The sequence below is a fragment of the Perognathus longimembris genome, chromosome 10, assembly GCF_023159225.1.
Source record: "Perognathus longimembris pacificus isolate PPM17 chromosome 10, ASM2315922v1, whole genome shotgun sequence".
NCBI lineage: Eukaryota > Metazoa > Chordata > Mammalia > Rodentia > Heteromyidae > Perognathus > Perognathus longimembris.
The window spans coordinates 67,154,785-67,177,617 of record NC_063170.1 but is presented as its reverse complement, the minus strand read 5'-3'; positions in this window follow the sequence as shown (position 1 = coordinate 67,177,617).

The window sequence follows — 22,833 nt, the reverse complement described above, 5'->3', positions numbered from 1 at the left end:
GCCATGAATATTCCCATTCCTTCCCCACTCTAAGTCTCTGGTTCAACATGAGCTCTGTAGGCCAAAGTTAGAGTTGCCCATGATTGGTATGGATGTATGCTATTTCTACTTGGAATTCTCTGAAAAGCCTATCTTTGTTTCGAGAATCCCCATATTGTGAATCCTTCTTGCCCAAGAGGGAAGCCAGAGGCTCATTTTCCCTGCAATCCTTGCTACTGAATGTAGTCGCGAGACTCAGGATCCACTAGTGAGATGAAAGCCCGGGAGCTTGGTGGGAAATGAGAAGGAGAAGCAGGGTTGTCTTGGAGGGCATTTTCTGTCTGTGGTGGTGGCAGTAGAGACATGAGGGTTTAAGGGGGAGAGTTGTTGGTGTGTGTGTTAGTGGGGGTTCAGGACCTGACCATGGCAGATTGGGGTTCCAGGAGAGAACAGCAGAAAAGCCCTTGAAAATCAATCTCAATGGAAGAATCTTGGTGTGGTAATGGCCTGCCTGCCATCCTAATTGTTGGGAAACTAGAAGGGATCACAGGCCAGGCACACACTTAAACAGGGAGAAAGGCTCTACCTCAAACGCGTGATGCACAAAAGGGCTGGATTTCTTGTTGAGTAGAAGAGTGCCTACCTAGAAAGCAGAAGGCCCTGAGTTCAAACTCAGTACCCTCAAAAAAGTATTCTAGTATGTAGCTCACTTTGTAAGTACAAATATCTGGGCATAGCAATATCTATCTATCTATCTATCTATCTATCTATCTATCTATCTATCTATCATCTATCTGTCTCTAAAGTACAGATTATCAAAATGTGAGGGCCAGAAATGATCTTAAAACTTTTCTTGCACTATATATCAGATAAAAGACATTCACCTAGGATATATAAAGATGGTATACAATTTCATAAACAGAGGAAGAACGGGTCCGTAAAAACATGGCCTCCGTATTTGAATGCATAATTTTGGAAAAGGTCGGCAAACAGCGAGGCCATGATAAGATGATTAGGATGATTATTTATTTATTATGGAAACACGGATTAAAATCATGGTGTGGCAGCACCACGTACTGTTCAATGCGGACGTGTCCCCAAGTGTTGAGGAGGACCAGAAGGTGCCAGAATCCTCACAAACCTCTAGTGGAACTAGAAGGCACGCAGGCACTTGACTATGCATTTGACAATGAGTTTTTCTGTTGTGTTTGGCTGTTTTTTTTTTTTTTTTAAAGTAAAGTCCCACGTGTGTGTGTGTGTGTGTGTGTGTGTGTGTGTGTGTGTGTGTGTGTGTGTCCTGTCCTGTCTGTCAGGGCCTGGATACACTCCTTGAATGCCCCCCCCCCCCCAAAAAAAAAAGCAAGTGCCTCTACCATTTCAGCCACAGTTCCACTTCTGGCTTTTTGGTGGTTAATTGGAGATAAGAGTCTCACGGTCTTTCCTGCCTGGGCTGATTTTGAACTTCAGCCCTCAGATTTCAGCCTCTTGAGTAACTAGGACTACAGATGTGAGTCACTGGTGTCTGGACATTTTAGTCCGGCTTGAACTAGAACTTACTTTGCAGCCCAGGCAAGCCTTAGTTTTCCTACCTCAGATTCCCAAGTACTGAGATTACAGGAATGTACAACCATGCCTGGCTTGACAATGATTTTTTTTTAAACGACTCAAACATTTACCCATGTCTACATACAAATTAGGCTTTCATTCCACTGTCAGGGACCTGAGAAAACTGAACACATTATGTCTACATAAAGACTTATATCTCTATTTTCATTGCAATCTTATTTCTGATAGCCTGGATGGAAATGACTCAGACATATATTTAAAAAATGACCATGTTTCTTATGGTCTACTGATTCCTGCATTGAATGAATGAATCTTAGTCATTATGCTGAGTGAGAGGTCAGACTAGAAAAGAAGTGTATATTGTATGATTTCATTTATATAAAGTACAAAATAACACAGGCAGAAATTGCACTGTTTTTTTTTCCCCCTAGGAACAATTCTAGAGGGAAGGGTAAAGTACAAATAGGCACAAAGTAAATCTTATTATTTACTGTATATTGCTTTTGTTTTGATTATACTTAGCACATTTGCTCCTGGTAAGTAAGTTAAATTTGAAAATGTACTTCACTTTTTGTATTTTCTATTTTATTCCTACCTAAAATATATTTCCTGGCTGCTTATCATTTCTACATGATTACTGGTTATTTTTGTCATCCTTTACAAAGCAATAGTAGTTCACAATTAATAAGAATCTAATACTTTTCCCTTTACTTGGCAATATTGTGTGTGCCCTTTCCTCTGGATATATCTTTTCTCTTCCTTCCTTCCTTCCTTCCTCCCTTCCTTCCTTCCTTCCTTCCTTCCTTCCTTCCTTCCTTCCTTCCTTCCTTCCTTCCTTCCTTCCTTCCTCCCTTTCCTCCTTCCTTCTCCCTTCCTTCTCTTCTTCCTTTCTCTCTTTTTTCTGCTTCCTTTTAAATGACCTAGAAATTCTGTACGAGTGATTCAGTGAAGAGAAACAACTTTGTCTGCCCAAAAAGAGTCTCCCAATAAAATCATAGCTTTAATTTGCAGCCTGACCTTTCCTGTAATTTATTTGAGGTTGCACGATTTCAAAGGAAATAGACTGTTCACTGAGGAATGTATCATCCTCCATCCCACAGGAGATTTGGAAAATCACAGCTTAGAGGGTAATAAACTAATGTTGTTTTCTGTCCCTTCTTAGGCCTGCGCTGAATGGGGGCACTGGCCATAGGGACTTTCAATCATGGTCATTTCCAAAGTCACCTTTGGATAGCTTCATGGGTGGATCGACACCCCTGGCATCTTCTTGTGGCTCAGCTTCTCACTCCGTGGCTCTGGGCTCAGTTCTGAGGTTCTTGCTTTAAACCCTACTCCGCTTGGGTCCCTCCCCCTCACCTTGCATGCCAATGGCACGGATGAGACTCAAATAGCACGATGCCTGCTTTAAAATAAATCCTTCTCTTTTGGTAAATAGCAACTCACCACGGACAAGGGTTTAAGGCAGAACGTTCAAAATGTGGGCGATTTCCCTCATCTTCATAGTTAAGTGGTCATCACAGACTGTCTTGTCTGGTGATATTCTTGAAGAGGAGAGCCGTGACAAAGTAAAGCCAGCAAAAGGGCGAGTGAGAGTACCCAGGGAGGGGGGAATGAATAGCTTTTTGTGTGTGCCATGGGAGGGTTGTGTTTAAGGTGGGTACCAGGGCACCGAAACACTTCCCTGATCTGAACCCTCCCTGCCTTCACGCCCCTTTACCTGTAGCTTCATGGTGCATCAGCGACTGTCCTGCACTGGGTTTCCCATGTGACTGGCGTTAGCCAATGGGATGCTAGGACCCCAAGCAAGCAGAGGTTCAGTTTGCACTTGAGCATGAGCTCTTCCCATCCTCATCTTTATCACTGTCGTGAGAATGACATGCTCAGATGAGCCTCCTGCTCCCGGGAGGAGGAGGAGGAGGAGGAAGAGGGACCTGGGAAACCCAGTGCAAAAGAGCTCCTCACTGCCATATTTAGACACTTGAGAAACTCTAAGTGGTTTTGGTTTTCAGCTCAAATTTTCAGCTCCACACACAGCATAGCTCCCTCCCCCAGTGGAGCGGCGGGGTCTGGCCCAGGAGGATAAAGTTAGAGATGGATGGTGAGATGCCGGAGAGGAAGAGAAGAAGATCAAGAGCTGGGGATCTGAGGAAAGTAAGAACAGATTCCATAGTGATTGAGTTATGGTAGTTAGCATTTCAGTCTCCTTAGAATTCTTAATTAGGGTGTAATAATCATACATATTTAAGTATGTAGACGTAAGCAAGAAGTAAGACATAATATTTCAAAGCATACACATACATATATGCACATACATATATATATATATAATATGACTGATCAATTCAGAGGTTACTTCCATTTCTCTATCAATTACTTTGTGTTTAGAGATGATGTTCCTATACCATGTGCTCAGTGACAACTCATCTTAACAAATGGGAATGATTTATTTCAAATCATAAGATGTCAATAAAAATTACCAAAACACAATTTAAAAAGAATAGATACAGGGCCCAAAAGAAACTAGGCTCCCTGGCTTCCCTCATTTGTAATAATTAGTACACACCTAGTCCTAGCAGAGGATCACAACAGTTCAATAGCTATATGCATGTGACCATATAAAATGATGCCAATTGAAATGAACTCCAAGATATGGAAACAAGAAGGTTTTGTTCCCTCCAGTGTACTGTGTGCAGTTATTTCTTTGTTCCTTTGGTTTTTCTTCCTCTGGCCTATTCCCGTGGTCAGGGTTTTTTATTTCATTACTTTTTGTCGTGTATAGACGTTTATATGATTTGGTGAAAGGAAGAGCAATCACAGAAATGGTGGAACAAAGGGTGAACCAATGCAACAGTGGTACTAACCAGACACCATGTTGAAAATGAACTTTACGATTGGAGGGGGAGGGGCGTTGGGGGGGGAAGTGGGAGAAAACAAGGGAAGGAGTAACACTGTTCAAAAAGAAATGTGCTCATTACCTTACTTACCTTACTGTAACCCCTCTGTACATCACCTTTACAATGAAGAGTAAAAAGAATAGATACACGAAGTCAAGGCCGGTGAAATAGAATGGAGTCAAGGCTAATGTCACCCATTGGCTTAAAAACACATTTTTGATAGATTTCTGTGTTGTTGGGTAATCTGAACTGGGGTACAAATGAGATGGATGAACACTGCTTTGAGCTGACCCCAGCACCAGGTGTAAAGCAATGTCATTACACTTTTCTTGTCCAGTTGTTGGCTGCTTATAATATGGGGAAGAGACAGAGAAAAAGAGAGCTGGGAGAAAACAGTTAACTAGTTAGTAAATTTGAGGATGAATCAACTGCAAACACCCTTCTCAGCAACGTGCTTACTTCTGAAGACCAAGCAAGGTTTTCCTTAAGGATGTGACAGGACAAATATATAAGGCATCTCACTAAATGGCGAAGGGTATGCCGTCGAGGTTGCTAATCATGGCTTGCCATCTCCCCACATACAGAAAGTTCTGGAAATCCTTAGTGGGCTATTTAGATAGAAAGGGGTTCAATTACTGCTTGTTCAGTGGATAAAGGCCAATTTCTGCCAATCATATCCTGTGAGTTACTGTTGTACTCAGAAGTAAGGCGGTCATATGTTGACAAACATACCCAATGTCCCGACCCTGGTGAGAGCAAATAACCCTGGCTTGACGCCTCACCAGCAAGCTCAAGGCAGAATAACTCCGCCATTCTGCCAGACACGCCATGGAAACAAGCTCAGCGTGACTGAGCCTGGGCCAGATGGAATTCTGCTGTCAGGAAACCTAGGGTAAATAGCAAGTGAACGAAGTACTGCAAAGTGTAATTGTTTGCATTTGCTGGCAAACCTCTACTATTACCCAGCCGCCCCAGGGAGCCTGCTCGGAATGAGAGTGCAGACCCGAGTCTTACCTGAGGTGACTCCAAACACATCCCTCCCCAGATACCTTATCAGTGAGTGCCAGGAAGGACATGAGAGAGAGAGAGAGAGAGAGAGAGAGGCTGGGTGGGCCTGTAGCAAGTGCTCTCTCATTTCACTAAAGCAGAGTTTGCATGGCTTCCTCATTCCAAACACGGGAATGTGCATTCTGCCCGCATGGTGCGGGCTGTTTGGAAGCGAGGGAGGCCTAGACGGCCGGTTTTGTGTGCGGCGCCTTCCGGCTGAGCCTCTCCGAGGATCTCATGAGCTGGTAATGTGCTTTCCAAAATGAGCTATTTTGTAATCACACTCCCCGTGACCGTTTAAAATGATTACCGATGTTTCACCCTAATATCAAGAAAACTTACTTGCCAATAGAAAACCGACTTTATCCAGGAATGCTCCTGCGAACGAACTGCCTCTTGGCTCGTTGGGGCCTGTGGCGCTTTGGAGATGGTGGAATGTAAATGTTAGTCTCTGGTTCTGTATGCTTTAAGAAAACGAGGAGCTGACGTTCCGTATTTGAAGATGAAGTGTTCTCTCTTTCCCCCAGTGGCACATGGTGTTAGGCAGAGAGGGGGTGCAGATGGCCTGGGGGAGATGTGCGTTTGGTGGGACAATGATGCAGGTCCTGAAGAGGCATTCTGCTCTAACCCACACTGCAGGACTTAGGTTGAGAGTCGGCTTTCCCGAGGCTGCGAGGCCTCCTCTTCTCTGGACGTCCTGAATTCCCGCTACATCCCTGACACCTGTGTTGACAGCTTTCACCTTGCGCTGATTGCTTCTGAGAACGTGTCAGCTTGCTCAAGAGATCACGCCACTGGCCAATTGGAATGCCTTCTCCTCTCACCTCAATCAGTGCTGGGCACTCAGGGGGACCCGTCCAACAATATCCAGAAGCCTCGGAGGTGAGAAAGTGGCGGATAGGAGGTGTGGAAGGCTCTCCCTCATCATCTTCGCGCTCACTCGCGCGAAGGTTGTACCTTTAAAAGATACAACCGTTTCTAATTAGCCAAGTCAGATTACCTCCGGTTCTGAAATCACCCCCACTTCATCCCTGAGATGACCCTAGATCGACGCCATCCAACCTTTTGCTAAAAAAGAAAAAAAAAAAAAGCCAGATAGGTATTTCTGGTTGTGCCACGCGATCTCAGGTGCAGCTACCCAACTCTTTATCACTGTAGACCGAGAGTTGCCCCAAGCGATGCCCAGGTGAATGGGCGTGGCTGTGTGCCAATAAAACTTTATTTATAGAAACAAGTGGCGCTGGGTTTGGGCCCTCATTTTTCCAACCTCTGTTGTAAATCTTAGCTACCACAGTCTCTCTCTCTCTTTTTTTTTTTAAATCATCATAATGTACGAATAGAGAGACACCGGACTCTTCATTTTCTTCAGAGTTCTGATGACTGTCAATTCCTGGCGTTATTTCGGTTTTCCCGCCCATTCAAGAGATGACACTGAGGATTCGGAGGAATAGTTGCGCCCTCTCGGCGGCCTAGGAGATCATTGGGAGCTGAATCTTTCAGATCTAGTCTACTGACTCTTCTCTCCCTCCAACACCTTCCCGAGCAAAGCAGACCTGCCCTTCCCCCAGACAGTCACAAGCCTCAGTTTATTTTCTTCAGCTGGCTAATTCTCAGTGAGACCTTGCGTTCAGTGTCTAGTCTGAAACACAGGAGCCACTGCAGAGATGTCACCGAGGTCCTTTAATGGGGGAGGCTGAATAAAGGACGAGAAGACTGGAGAGGCGTGCAGGTTACACTAGTACAGTGCCAGCCAAAGGCTGAAGGAAGAATGGTTTAGCCCAGAGCCCCTGCTATTCTGTGCCATGGTGATGGCTGCTGCCGGATCTACTGCCAGCCCCACGGGTCTCAGCAGCTACCACAGACCTGCTCCCGAGGTGCCTGGCGCGGGAGGCATCGAGTGCAGTCAGCAGTGTCAGTCTCTGAAGGGATCCAGGGGCTCCACGCTCCATGCTGGTCCCTAAAGTTGCTGGAAGGATGTTGCTGCCACATCCTCTTGCTGTCTTCTTGTCTCCTATCAGTGTCTCGCCAGTTGACAGAACCTAGCCAGTCCCAGAGACAAGAGTGGCTGGGAAGTGAGCCTAGAGGAGTGGAACAGAAGAGAACAGGAAAATAACGGGCCACCGTCATCAGTATCCCTGTACATCCTGTGGACTGCAAACGCTTTCCCCTCTTGCTGTTCCCCAGAGCAACTGTTACGCCCTAACGCACCGCGTATGAGCTTGCTTGTTCATCACTGGTCTTCGCTACTGGAATATAAGCATCAGGAGGGCATGTGGAACAAGGGCAGTCAATAAATAGTTCCAGAAGGAATGAATGGATCCAGTAACAAGAGCTAGGGGCTGCTTCTGAATGCGTGAGTCCCTGAGCTGAGCGAGACAATGTTTAAATTGTGGAATATAAGGAGTAAGGAGGATGTCCCCTCCTTTCCCCTCCATTCCCTCCCCGTCCCCTCCCCTCCTCCCCCATATGTGCATATTACATTTACATTTTCCTACAAACTATCCACTTATGCTGATCTTTTTTTTTTTAAATTTTTACAGGCACTGCAAATGTGTTTATAGGGGGACCCCCTATATCTAAGTGAACTCGATATTTTGGCAAATGTTTGGTGTCTTTAAATAGAGTTGTTTGCTTTTCATAGGGGAGTCCTAACAAGCTTAATCAACAGGGAATCATTTCTTTGGGTTCTGGGCTGTTGGTAGGGTTGTTTTGTTCCTGTTTCCCCTGCCTCCCGCCACCCCCCCCCCCCCCCCCCCGGCTTGCAAATGGTGATCTTTTCCATGTGCGTGTGCATGTGCTCCAAATTTCTTCTTCTCATTAGATTAAAAGACATCCTAATGCCCTCATTTTAATTTAATTACCTCTTTACAGACTCCAAATACAGTCACATTCTGAGAAACTGGATGCTTGCTTCACTTCCTTTGGGAGCACAGTTCAACTGAAGGCAGGTCCGCTTCCATGTTTCACGTCACACAGCGTGGGATTCCCCTTTACAATGCTTAAACCCATGCTGACTGGCTTCAAACGGAAAACCTTTTGCACTTGGCCGTCTTCTATGTTTTACTGCGCAAGTTTCCTCTCAAGTAATTGGGGAAGACATTATAACATGGTGGTGGTTGTGTTGGGTTTGTAAGCCAGAAAGCTTCTCTGCATGTCTTCAGGGGTAAAGGTTAAGAAATGATGTATTTTTCCCCCCTTAAAAACATGCAACTAACTAGGTAAGCATTAGGATATGTCAAGGGTTTAGACTTCAGCAGTTAGGATAAAATATCAATATTACATTGGCAGAAAAAGAGAGGTTCTGGGTCTTGTCCCTTCCTTAAGCCCAGCCATACATGTCATAATGGAACGATAGGGTAGGTGGAAGGCAAGGGACCCCTCCCCCCTCCCACCCTGACAGTACGCGGTACCTCTCACCCAGCAGAGCTGGTCTGGTGTTTATAAGTCAGTGTTCCATCAGGGAGGACCCCACCTAGGTGGCTGATGGACAAGCCAGCATCTCCGAGGTGGGGAAAGGTTCAGGAGGAAAACATCCCCTCTCTGACCTTGATGTGAATTGAATCTGTCACGGAACACACCGCCGAGCTTGCATCTTGTCTGTTTGTAGTCTTGTTCTATGAACAGCCCACCAGATATCTTTCCATTCTCTCCCTGAATATTGAGTGACCTTGGCAATAGCCTAATCTGTCTTGGCAGATGGAAGATAGAGAAAACAAGCCGGGCAGGCAGGTCTGCTGGCTCCTGCTATTGATCAGTGGCTTGAATGAAAGCTTATTATGAGCTGGAGAGATGGGTCAAGCACAGGTGTCAAGAGTGGAAAAACTCCACACAGACCCTGGTGGCAAGGAGAAGAAATAAAACCCAAATGCACACAACCCAGGCACACACAAACACACACACACGCACATGTGCACACGCATACAACTAACATTTCTTCCTTCCTTGGCTTTCTTGCTTCCTGCTCCTTGACTATTATTTCTTTCTAATGATAAGATAAAACTTTGGAGCCTCAAAAAGAGATTTTTTCCCCCTCCTAGATATTAGGTACATAGTCTAGCCCATGCCCCTCTTTCTAAGGATGGGTAAACTGAGGCCCAGAGGGATGAAATGAATGCCCAGGACCCTGTAGGGAATTAACAGACTGCAGGGATGTGTAGTTCACCTCTGAGTCATTTGAAACCCAAGTACTTTCTGCCACACTTTGTAGCTTCTCCCCATATCTGACAAAGACTCGGGGTCCCAACGTAAGACCCCCAATGTCAAGATCTAAGTGGGCTCATAGCAAGAGATCGTGTGAACATCTGGGGGAGGGGGCCGGGGCACAGGACTGCCGGGAGGCACTCGTGCTCTTGGAAACCAGATCATATGGGCAGCTCTGGGGGTGCTGGGCTCCTCCCTCCTCCCCATCTTTTACACCCCCCCCCCACATTGCCATTTCTGTTCTTCTCCAGACACTTCCATCATTGGCTGCTCTGATTTCTCTGCCTCCCACTTTCTACACCATCAGGGCCTCCTTGCCCATGGTGGGGGGGTGCCATGTCGAAAGACCTCTGTCTGCAGGAGGTAGGAGGCATGGCCTCGCTGTTCTCCCGGGAACCGTCCGTCCACCCACAGCATGGCTGCAGGCAGGCAGCGGGACAGAGGAGGTGCGCGCCCTGCCCGAGAAATGCCATGCGCTCGACATGTTGTCCGTACACCCCACAAAATGTCATTTCCTCCAAAGGTCACAAGCTCTATTGATTTCTGGCTCTTTAGGCATGTGGCAGTTTCCAAATAACAATTGGTTACATGATGGATGGTTTAATGGGAAGCGGGTCTGGGCAGTCTTGGCCAAAAAGAGGTAAAGGAGGCATTTTCTGTAAGGGTATTGCAACAATGTGCAAGCTAGCCATAATTATTCTGTTTATTATGTGTTGATCAAAGCCCCTCCTTCCCTCCCTCCCTCCCTCCCTCCCTCCCTCCCTTCCTTCCTCCCTCCCTCCCTCCCTCCCTCTCTCCCTCCCTTCCTCCCTCCCTCCCTCCCTTCCTCGGTATTGCAACAATGTACAAGCTAGCCATAATTATTCTGTTTATTATGTGTTGATCAAAGCCCCTCCTTCCCTCCCTCTCTCCCTCCCTCCCTCCCTCCCTCCCTCCCTCCCTCCCTCCCTCCCTCCCTCCCTCGGTATTGCAACAATGTACAAGCTAGCCATAATTATTCTGTTTATTATGTGTTGATCAAAGTCCCTCCCTTCCTTCCTCCCTTCCCCTCCCTCCCTCCTTTTCTCCTCCCCTTCCTCCCTCTTCACACTCTGCCCTCTCTCCTTGCCTCCTCTCTCCCTCCCTCCTTTGATATTTGTCTTCCTTCAGTGACTATTACATGCAGGGATGCTGGGTCATGTGGTAGCATAGCAGTCTTTGGCCAGTGTGGGAAAGGCAGACACTGAACACATAAGGTCACTGACCTGTAGCTGTCAGTCAGGGTGAGGGTTATGACGGAAAGGGATGAGGACCGTGAGCTCCTGGAGGGCACGCAGTCTCCTTCATGCTGAGAGATGGGGAAGGAGGAAATGCAGGCAACTTTAGAGCTGAGCAGAGGCGCATTGCTCATTTTAAACTGGAATGGCTTTGTTGTTGAGGTTTTTAAATTCCTCATGCATTATGGATATTAATCCTTTGTCCGAGTAATAGTACGTAATTATTTTTTTTCTGTTGGGTAGATTGCTTGTCTCTTTACTCTGTTTATTATTCCTTTCATTGTGCAGAGACTTCTTAGTGTGAGCTAAGCCAATTTGTCTGTTTTCATTTCTGTATGCTGAGGGCTGGCGCTTATAAAAAAAATCCTATGTTTTATCCCCAGTTGCCTGGACTGTTGTCTTTTTTTTTTTTTTTTTTTTTTTTGGCCAGTCCTAGGCTGTGAACTCAGGGCTTGAGCACTGTCCCTGGCTTCTTTTTTTTTTTTGCTCAAGGCTGCCACTTGAGCCACAGCGCCACTTCTGGCCATTTTCTGTATATGTGGTGCTGAGGAATCGAACCCAGGGCCTCATGTATAAGAGTCAAGCACTCTTGCCACTAGGCCATATTCCCAGCCCCGGACTGATGTCTTGAAGTGTTCTTCCACCCCTTGTTTTCTTCTAGAAATTTTGTCTACTTACTTTGCATATTTTCTAATATTTATTTATCTATCCACTTATTTGTATGTGTGGGAGAGAAAGAGAGAGCGAGAGAGAGCAGGAGGATGGAGGGAAGACTAGGTCTTTGGTAACTCTTTTAATAAGAACACTGATCGGGGCTCTACTCTTGCTGTTTTATTAAATCTTGATTATTTCTTTAGAGACCCTGTCTCCAAATACAATCTCATGATGAACTAGAGCCTCAAGATACTGATTTTTTTTTGGAGAGGGAAACCCAAGCATTCGGTCCCCAACCCAGCTGGGTCCTCATTCTTCCCCTGTTCAGTGCACATGTTCACTGCAGGTGACACCGTTGGCATTGTCTAGCGCTACTGGAGTGAGGTCAGCCACTGTGTTATTCACTCCTGCAGGACTCAGAGCCTCCCTTTATCATGCCAAGCTCTGTAGTTAATGGCCAGCGTCCTTTGCCGTGAACTCTTAAGTAAGATTTACAAGTGCAGAGTGCAGTATCCATCTCGTATCTCCACCCCGGACCTGTGTCGGTGAAATAATTGGATGCTCAAAATAAAGACTCTGGCCACTTCAGGGAGCCGACAGGAAGAGCGCTGCCCCTCAGTGAGTGTGTACACCCCGAAAGAGAAGCAGGTTGTTTTATATGATAGTTAAAAAGGGAAATTAAAGACCAAATCAAGTTGAATACGTGAGGCCGACATGTTGGGGTACAGGTACGTCCTGTGGGGGTGGGTGGGGGAGTCCATTGGATCGGGAAGTTTTTTTTGTTCTCTAGCCTAATTTCAGGCAGCCCTCAAAGTTCAAGCCAGGCAGCGGGCAGACTATTTCCATGTTGGGAGCGGTGGCCGTGGTACTGAATGGGCCATTTGACAGAGGGCGGGCACTGGCTTAAGAACCACCATGTGGTGCTTCTATCACTGTGGGAGTTCACACCTCACACCTTCTCACGTGACAGGAAACAGTACCATGGCCACACCTAGAGCAGTAACCACAGTCCCCCAGCGGTCCATGTGTTAAAGGCTCAGTCCCTGGGTGGCACTGCTGGGGGTGTGTGTGTGTGGAACATTTCAAGGAGGTAGGGCTTTGTGTGTGTGTGTGGGGGTGTCCTTGGGGACGTGACCTCAAAGGCAATCATGGGTTCCATTCTCCCCTTCTCCCCCGTTACTCATCCCCAGTTGGAACAGATGCAGAAATCAAACGTGACGCCAGTACACGTTGCGTATTCAGTGCTTCACTGGACGAGCCCTCGGTCTTCCATGAATGTAACCTCTCAGGATAGTATTAATGCGAAATCCTGCTAATCCAATGCAAATTAATCACGGGTATTTGTCTTATAATCCCTGATTTTTTTTCCTTCACTCGTTGAATCTCTATGAGGACGGAGACAGTGTTTTTATTTCTATTGTACAACAGACTTGGAAGATTAAAAAAACGACAACTAAGCATTACCCAATCTGTGCAACATTGCTGTATGAACAGACACGGCGACATCGAGGTGAGGAGCTAATTTGTCTCCCCTGGCTCCAGATGTTGGCCACACTATGGGCAGAGCAGGTGCACCCTGCCCTGCGTACATGCCCTTCAAATCGGAGCGGCCGCCCGGTGGCCGGTCCAGTCCAGATGTGCTCTGAGGCGTCCCAGGAATTAGCAGCGTAACGACTGGTGAAATAGCTTAGGTTCCATCCACTCCACACAGGTGTAGGAGCCTGCTGCTCTGCTCTAGCCACATTCGCTCACGTTATCGTTAAGGTTTCTCTCCGAAGAAGCGAAGGCTCTGAGGGCAGGGCAATGCTTACTTGACGGGAAAGCGTCTCACCGTACTCCATCATCCCCAAGGCTCTGGAGTCTTGCAGACCCTAAGTTCGCCATCTGGCTCCGGCACTGAATGCCTGTGAGGCCTTGAGTGATTTACGCAGCCTCTCTGAGTGCCCCCGTCCTCACGGTCCTACCGGCTCTCGTTAGGGCTGTTCCTGGCTGTCAGTGGTGTAATAGCAGGAGAGTATCGCCCATTCCGGGTGAGGCCAAGAATGGTCCCCTCGGAGTGAACTCAGTGCCTTGAGCCACTGCTCCGCATCATTCCTTCGTGTTCTAACTCACAGCACACATTCACATTTCACACTTCATTTCAAAGCATGTTCAAGCAAAAAGTACTTCTGATGGTGTGTGTGCGTGTGTGTGTGTGTGTATGTGTGTGCACGCATGCACACGCATGTGCCAGTCCTGGGGCTTGAATTCAGGGCCTGATGCTGTCCTTGAGCTTTTTGTGGTCAAGACTAGCATTTGAGCCACAGTCCTACTTCTGGATTTTTTTTTTTTGTAGTTCATTGGAGATAAGAGTCTCCTAGCTTTTCCTGCCTGGGCTGGCTTTTAACCTAGGTCTCCTGAATAGCTAGGATTACAGGCATGAGCCACCAGTACCTGGCTTCTGATTATTTTTATTTCCTTTAATGACCTGGTATTCCTGATGTTGGGCAGCTGATGTCAGGAAAGGGAAGGTTTTGGGGGTGATATAGCACTTTGCAGCTCTGAAGTACAAATTCTCCCCTTTCCCAGGTGCTGTTACCTCTATTGAGTGGCATGGCTCCCCCATCTCGCTCAGTTGAATCACGAAGGTGATAAACTTCTTTGCCAAAGATAGCCAGATCATGAGCGGCACTGTAGGGTTTGAATCTGGGCAATTGTATCCTAAAGAGCCTGCCTTGGGAGACTGCACAATTCTGTTCCACAAGGTAGTAATAGTTGAACTAACCAAAGACAAGAGTCGATATCTACAGTTAATTCCAGGAGTGGAAATGCATCTTTCTGCTCACAGTAACCGGGAGGTATTAGAAGTTGTGTGTGCAAAGTGATATTTAGGCTAGTTATAATGTATGTGCATGGTATTGGCACTGCAGTCAATGTTGAATCATAATTGTTGTCTATTGTCCCAATTATTTTACAAACACCCTCATCTACGTGAAAAGCCTTTGTGATTCTAACAATGAGAGGCAGTTTTCCTGGTTTGTAAAGCCCCGGATGGCATGTCTGGTGATCCAGGGGAAGAGCAGGAGTGGGAAATGTTCCGGCTTCTGCGGTTGAGGGGTCAGTGGAAATACCAGTGGCTCTGGCCCGCCTCTGAGTCTCCCAGGGTAACGTGATTGATTGATCCATTCACTCACCCTCTTTGGAGCGATCTCATTTTCATGTTGTTGTGTATTGTCCATAAATATCTTCCGCTTGAATGTGGGCATGATTACCTCCTTCCAGACTCAGGAAACTTGGCGTTGATAGTTCCTTGGCTGTTTTATTTTTAAACTCCTGTGTGGCACACATCTGGTCACACTGACTGCTCACAAGTGGCCGCGTGCGAATGGGATTCAGTGCAGTGAATAGTTTTGGAGCTTCTGCTCCATGGCAGAGTCACACTGGTCCAGACGGTAGAGAGACGATGTGGAAACGAAGACAGGGTGTACAGCGTGGACAGGGCCCATCCTCGTTGTTGATGACGACGGTCATGGTGATGAGGGTGGTGATGGCGATAATGGAGATGAAGGTGGTTCTGCCGCTGCTGCTAGTAGCTGCTATGGTCTAAGGTGTGCTCCCTCCTTTCTATAACTAAGAAGCCCCCTCTGGCAGGTGTTCGAGGGTCCATTTTCTGATCCAATCATGGAATTCCTGAGACTGGGTAGCTTATGTTGGGGAGACTGGGGAATCTGATGAGAAGGCTGCATCTGGTGTCATTGGAAGGTACGGAAGGCATGTGTATGAGACTGAAGAGGGGCTGATGGCCCCATGGCTTAGCTGTTCTCTTGAAGAAGGTATTTGTCCATGCAGGAGTCTCGGTCCCCATGGCAGAATCTTCCCGCCCCCACCTCTAGCACTGAGGAATGAAGTTTCCCACATGTGCTTGGGGGTGTCCTCACACCCTAGCAGAAGGGAGTTATGGTCAAGGGCAGTTGTAATCTGATAAAGGGAGGGGCTGACTGTCTCCATCCACACAGGGAAGGGCTGGGTGAAGGCGTGGTGAGGCAGGGAAGCTAAGAAGAATGGTTTCACTGGAGAACAACCTGGCTGCCACCTTCATCTTAGACTTCTGGTCACAGGAACCCATCAGTGTCTGTTGTTGTTGTTGAAGCGGATGGATATGGCCACTCTGGCAGCATCCATAATGGCTAATTGAGAGAGAGAGAGAGAGAGAGAGAGAGCTTCAGGAGAGACATGAGGAGGATGAGAGAGACACCTGAGCTGTGGTGGTCCCTGTACCCTATGAGTGAACCAGGAACCCAAGGAGACAAATGCGCTTTCCAGTGCATTCGTGAAGCGGAGGTGGAGGTCTGGGTTGGGGTGGAGGGGAAGAGCGCTTCCCACAGTTCAGAGCCCAAGCTTGATTCCATACGCTTGATCTTGTGTTTCAAATGTCCCACCAAGCTGGGTTCTTCCTAGCCAAGCAGGGCTTTGATGTGATTGTTTATGAGCCTAAACACTGGTAAAGAGCTTAAGTGTTAAAATCATATCCACTGAGGGCATCCTTTCCACGCAGACATTGTCTCAAAGTTTGGATGCTCTCATCACTTTTGTAGCCAAGGGTGTGAAGTTGTGCATCAGCTGAGCACAGGCTGACCGATTTCTATCACGTGCTCCTCATGGACGGGTTCACTGTGAACGATTTTCTGGGTGGTCCTTGCTTCCGGAATCCTTTAGACCTGCTTGCCTGGGTGGTCAGGGATGGCAGGGTCCAGAAGCAGGATTTGGTCTCAGATGGACCAGGATGCAGAGCCCCGTGTCCAGTGCGGCTCTGGGCACGTCATGGAATGTTCTCATATTCCAGAAACCCAACTAGAAAGATGACCATAGCACTAAAGATCAAGTGACATGGTACGCATAGCTGAAGTGCTGGGCATAGCAGAGCTCTTGGCAGGTAGTTAACAACTCAATTCTGTTTCTACTTTCTTATAGCAGTATGGAGATGGCTGTCCAGTTACTACTATTATGCAACTATTGGAATAAATGTCATATAATACTATAAAGTATTATATATAGTATATATAATATATTACAGTGTGTATTAATATTATATAATATGTATAGTACGTGTAATAAAATATGTAATTTACTAATCAGTAGAAAAATCAGAGAAAGCTGACTTCCTGTTGGGACAATCTCTGGCCCCTGGGAGTGACTGAACTGATAGCACATGAGAACCTCATTGACTGTCACTCTTGTTGGGGGCATCATGATGGGTTGATGTTCTTGCAAGAGATTTGAGACTCCTCTCCTCTCCCCTCCTCTCCTCCTCTCCCCTCCCCTCCTCTCCTCTCCTCTCCTCTTCCTACTTTCCTCTCCCCTCCCCTCCCCTTCTCTCCTCTCCCCTCCCCTCTTCACCTCCCTCCTGTGTTCCCCTCTCCTCCCCTTTCTTCTCCCCTCCCCCTCTCTCTTACTGCATTTCCATCATCTCCTATCCTGTCTCTTCTGGATGAAGATACCCCGAGAAGGCTGTCATCTTTGGGCCGTGAAGAGCCCCCTTTTCAGGAACTAGCTATGCTATCACCTGGCCCTTGATGTTAGACGTCTCGTTTCCCAAGCTATGAGAAAATAAGCGTCTGTTGTTAAAGTTGCCAAACCAGTAGTATTTTGCCCTTCCAGCAAGAGCTGGTTAGCACAGCATTTTAGGTGGCTATGATCTTAAAGCAGCACCAGCGTGCTTCTTTGTAAGTGTTGAACTGGGCTGAGCTGGTTTTCTTTTTCTTTTTTCTCTCTCCTTTTACTTTGGCCTGACCCAAGTTTCAGCTCAAGGTCTTGTAATTTCGAGTACTCTAGAATTTAAGTCACAACACTAGTCTTTTTTTTTTTTTGCTTTAGTTATTTTTTTCAGGTAGGGGCTTTACGTTTTTGCACGAGGCATGCCTTGAAATGGGATCCTCTTCCGTCTACACCCTGTGTGGCTGAGATTACAGGCATATGCTACCTCACTAAGCTTGTTGCTTTGAGAGGTCTCACTAACTTTTTCCCATAGATGGCCTCAAACCATGATCCTCTCGTTTCTCCCTTACAGGTAGTGCAATCCACTATGTGTCACCCAGAGAGAAAAAGCAGTCATCGCTCACTGAAGGCTCCTTTAACCCTTGGTAAGTTTCCCTACCCTATCTCCGTGTCTTAAACTTAGGCTTTGTATTAAACAACAATAACAGATGCGCCTTGCATTTGGAGATGACACCCTGATTTGGTAGGCTTTCCCTTTTACATTCAAATGCAGGCTGGGAAAATCATACATGTGCATGGGTAGCGAACAAACAACATTAACACGTTGCAGGTGACTAGAGATAAAAGTCTGCCTCTCGTGATAACCCTAAGCTCTCCAGTTTTCTTCCCTAGATCAGCTAGGATTGTCCAAGTCTGTGTGTATTTTTTCAGGCGTTCTATGCATGCACAACGGTTGCTTGGATTTGGATCCCGAGTGTCTCCCGAAGGCTCCGGTGTTGGGCTTTGGGGGGCACTGCTGGAAGGTGGGAGAGCATTAGGAGGTGAAGGATTATAGCCACACTAGTCATCCCTGAGGACTAGTCGATAGGGGCTGTATAGCCAATAGTCGTATCTCATCACAATCACCTGGCTCCCCCCCTACCCCCATCCTTTATGCTTCAGTGTGAATGCCACATCCTCAGAGAAGCCTTCTCTCTGACTGGTTCTTATAAAAGAACTTTGCCAGTCATCCCACTCGAGATAATCACAGCTCCCTGTGCAGCCTCTCGGGCACAACTTCTGTAGCTTGTGTCACAGAGACAGAGAAGATTTTTATGTCTCACAGATACAAGCGTATTTGATCAATATTGGAATATACTCTTTCAGATGATCACCTTTCCTCCCCCTCTCTTATATATTCAGAATCCTGCTAGCTAGACCCCCGGGGTTGGGGAAGGGGATCAACTGGGACTTACTTGTTTTTCTGTCTCCGGTGCCTCATCTGGGCTTTCAGGCAATATCCACCAGATAAAGGGAAGAGTCCAGTAGGACACAGTCTGGGGTAGTAAATAAGCCGTGTAAAAGCTCACTGGTAACGCGATTGTGCTCTTACTCAATCCTTTTGAGGTTCTGGGCCATCCCTTGTGAACATACATCCACGATCATAAAAACTTCACATCCAGAACTTTTTTTAAGGAAGCTCTTGTTGGTACTGTACCATGGACTTCTGCCTCTCCACCATTGCCATCTAAATCCCACCAAGAGGCCCAAGGGACGGATTTGTCAGTTGTAATCTGGAGCCACCATGAATCAAGATCCTTTTCTCTTTGTAAGATAATTAACTCAGGCCTTTTGTTATAGTAATATAAAGCTGACAAATAAATGGACCAACTTCAAATCTATCCACCATTCCTGTGGCAGGACCTCTGAGATGGAAAGAGGCGTAGAACTAATTATTTAGTTCATTGTCTTTCTGAAAATGTCTGCTTTTAATTCTGCAGGAATGAACAAATTGAGTGAAGTGATTTCTCAGCTGCTATTATCAACACGGTAGCATATGATGCTAAATTATTCCAATCCTTACTGTTGAGGAAAGAGAATATATTATTTTAATTCATTAAGATGGCAAATAATGGGGAGGCTTGATCCTTACAGGAAATGAGACAATTAAGAAGTCACACAATGAAAGGCAAATAATATGCCAAAGTAGATTAAGTAGCAGTGACATCCAGAATGCCTTCTCGGCTCAGGAACTTGTTATAGGGACACCCAGGTCACTTAGCTGGATGATGCCAGGCTCCAGAGGCTTAATCTTATAAACTTTTCCCTTAGGACTAAGGCCTTAAGAATTTTGAGCCCTGAGGAAGGGATGGGGGTTTGCCAAGAGGACATGAGGAGGGGGAGTGAGCTGAGGGAGAGGGTGAAATGGTCTTGGAGGCTACTCAGTCGTGTCCAGTCTTGTCCATAAGACAGGGGGCCACTAAAATCTGTAAGGAGGGTTGAGTCGTGTCCATGTAGGTTCTGCATAAAGGCCCCTGGGGCAGCAGAGTGGAGACAGGATGGACGTGTGAGACAGAAATCACTGGGAACCCTGGGAGACCATGACAGAGGAAAAGACGAGACAACTGTGACAAAGATGACTCGGATCAGAAGTTGGGTCCCATAAGACTCAGTGCCAGGTTGCCTGCGAATGGCGAGCAAGCAAGAGAGTGAGTGAGGGAAGGAGGGAGGGAGAGGAAAAGTCAAGAGCAACAAGCGGATGCAGAAAAGAAGAAAGACCAGGACGGCACCAGGATTCCTCCCTTTGGTGAACATTGGCTGAATCATCCCACGGTCCTCATTCCTCTGCGGGGTACACCTGAGACAGAGACACAGAGCCGCTAGGTGCCCACATCATTTTGCGTGTACAGACTTCGGTGGTTTGTTTCGTGGGTTGTGGAGCTTGAACTCTGGGCTTGGGCGCTGTCCCTGAGCCTCTTTGTGTTCAAGGCTAGCGCTCTACCGCTTGAGCCACAGCGCCACTTCTGGTTTTTGAATGGCTAATTGGAGATATAGGAGTCTCATGGGGGCTTTTCTGCCGTGGCTGGCTTCGAACCACCATCCTCGGATCTCAGCCTCATGAGTAACTAGGATTACAGGTGTGAGCCACCAGCACTCGGCTGCCCGTGCAGACTTTTAAGATGACCATCTTTAGAGTCAAATTCCAGGATAAAACAACACTAGGTCTCTTTCTCTCACCATGACAGCTGACGTCTTGTCTTCCATTTCCTCTGATCCACTGTTTATTAAACAAGGCTCTTGGTATCCTTCCTGGAGGCTGCGGATGTAATGGTGAAAAGACCAACAAGGAACCCTCGTCCTCCTGGGCAGCTTCTCTTCGGCCCTGTTGGGCTGTTTGGTTTTTACTTGCTTGGAGCATGAGCCAGTCTCCAGCCTTCCTAGCACCACCATTTCCTTAGAAGTGTTTATACCAAAAGAGGAAATCTCCGCCCGCAGTCATTCTTGTTTTGTGTGTGTGTGTTCCCCCTCCCCCCCAGAGCCTCATTTATGACATTGGAGATTCAGAGGTTCCCAGGAGCCTTTGATGTTGAGAACAATCTAGCTCTGACTCTGGTCCCTGGGAGGCAGCAGACTTAACTTTGTGTTTGATTATCTCTCTCCTAGGAGGTAGAAAGTCATCTACAATTCTCTACAAGGAGAGGCAGCTTTCATGTATTCTTCTCCTAGAAAGAATTGGCTTGGGTTTTTATTTATTTTAAAGGTGTTAAGTCTTCAGAAGACCTTCGGGGGTAGTGCTGACTGGGGGTCTGCAGGCCAGTAGTATCAGATGTTGGGGGACCATTGGCTTGGGCTGAGAAAGGTGGGGGTTGGAGCGGGGGAACCTGGGGGTGGTGTGTGTGTGTGTGTGTGTGTGTGTGTGTGTGTGTGTGTGTGTGTGAACAAACTGCAGCCACTGGCCTCACGACTGCTTTGCAAACATGTGAAGGAAGCAAAGTGTGATGAAGCTCAGGCGTCCGTCGCTGTGCCCCCGCGACAGATGAATTTAGAGAGCTCTTTTCTATTTCCTTTCATGTTTCTCCGGCAAGTTCCATCTCATTTCTTGCTCTAATGAGAGCATTCTTTATGCCTAAACAAAACCCCTACTGCTAGAACTCAGGCCTGTTTCCTCCTCTAGGAATCTGGGGAAAGGACGAGAGAAGAAGAGGAGCACAGCAGTGCGTCTCTCTCTCTCTCTCTCTCTCTCTCTCTCTCTCTCTCTCTCTCTCTCTTTCTCTCTCTTTCCTCCCGCAAGCTCCCTGATTGCACACGCAGGATGCCTGCTACCAAGGCAGCCCGGATTTCTATTTATTTTGTTTATTTGGTTTTATTGTTAGTCGTCGCTTTGTTTTGGTGGTTTCACACTGTGCCACACACTGACTCAGAGAGGTGAATCATGGAGTGTGTCCAGTCAGTGCGGCGGGCAAGGACAGGAAGCTGTCCTACCGCTGGCAGGAGCTGTACAGAGCCATGGCGAGACAGGAAGCGAGAGCCGTTGATTCCTCTGGGCCGCGTGAAGCCAGGTCTGGCGAGGAGGTGACGTGTGAATTAGAACGTTAAGGATGAGGGGGTTTCCTAGGGAGCCTGGGGAAGAAGAGTGTTGATGCAGGTCCAGGGCGTAAGACCAAGAGCGTCCCAGGAGTGGCGGTGCCAGTGACATTCAGGAAGACCGACGCGTCCAGAAGCTAGGGGAACATCTCCATAAGGGTTGGGGTGAAGGAGTCAGGTTTCTAAACCTAGGCTCGAATGCTGGGTTGTGACTGGGGTTGGAGTCTATGTTTCAAGGGAAATTGGGGGTCTTTAAGCATGGAACGGATTCTACCTGGAGAGGTACTTCTGTGGTGGGAAAACCACGGGCCATCATAGAGACAGAATTAGAGACAGACAGCCTAGTTGAGAGATTGTAATACTACAGGCAAACAGTGATGGGGCCTGGCCTAGGACCACATCTCTGGTCTTGGCTTCCCTTGGCTGGAAGAATTTTCTATCAAGGCCTAAAGAGCTGTGTACCTACAAATGGAAAACTGGAATGGTGCCGCCAGCCTTTTGCCTTGTGACTGGAGCAGGCCCATCTTGAATGTGTACAAGAAACTTTTAACAGTGAGTAAAATTAGTTTTACCCATAGAGCCATGAGCACCTATAGCGTTGCCTATACTGACGCAGCCTGGTATGTAACTCATGAAGACCTTTTACCCACACTTCCCAAACGCATAGAAGCTTCAACCCCTGCCTACGAAATCCCTCTGTTTTCTACTCAGTCTCTAAAGCAGAAATCTGGAGTAGAGCACCGTCTAACATAAAAAAAACAGCAGAAGTGAACTAAGGCTCACACGCATGGAAAAGTACATGTGTATGTGTGCTTTGTCTTTCTGATCTTGGCAAACCTTGTCTGGCTGGAAAGTGGGGGTGGGGGGAGGTGTGTGTCCATTGAGCAGTAGTGATGGTCTTTAGTAATTAAAGAGCTAACCGGTGACTGGCTACACGATGGAGTTACTCTGGCTGCGAGCCAGAGGACTCTGCACAGCACCACTTTCCTCCTGAGTCTCAGCCTCTTTACCCAACCACTTGTCTCTTGCTAAGTCCCTATTAGACACCTCAAATGTAGCAGGACCTAAACAGAAGGCCCGGCCTTCCCTTCACCCACCTCTGCTTTCTTGCTCGATGGAGATGCTCAGTACAGAAACTCAGAGTTACCTTTGGTAGTTTTCTTTTGTATCTTCTATTTAACCATCCATAAAGTCCTACT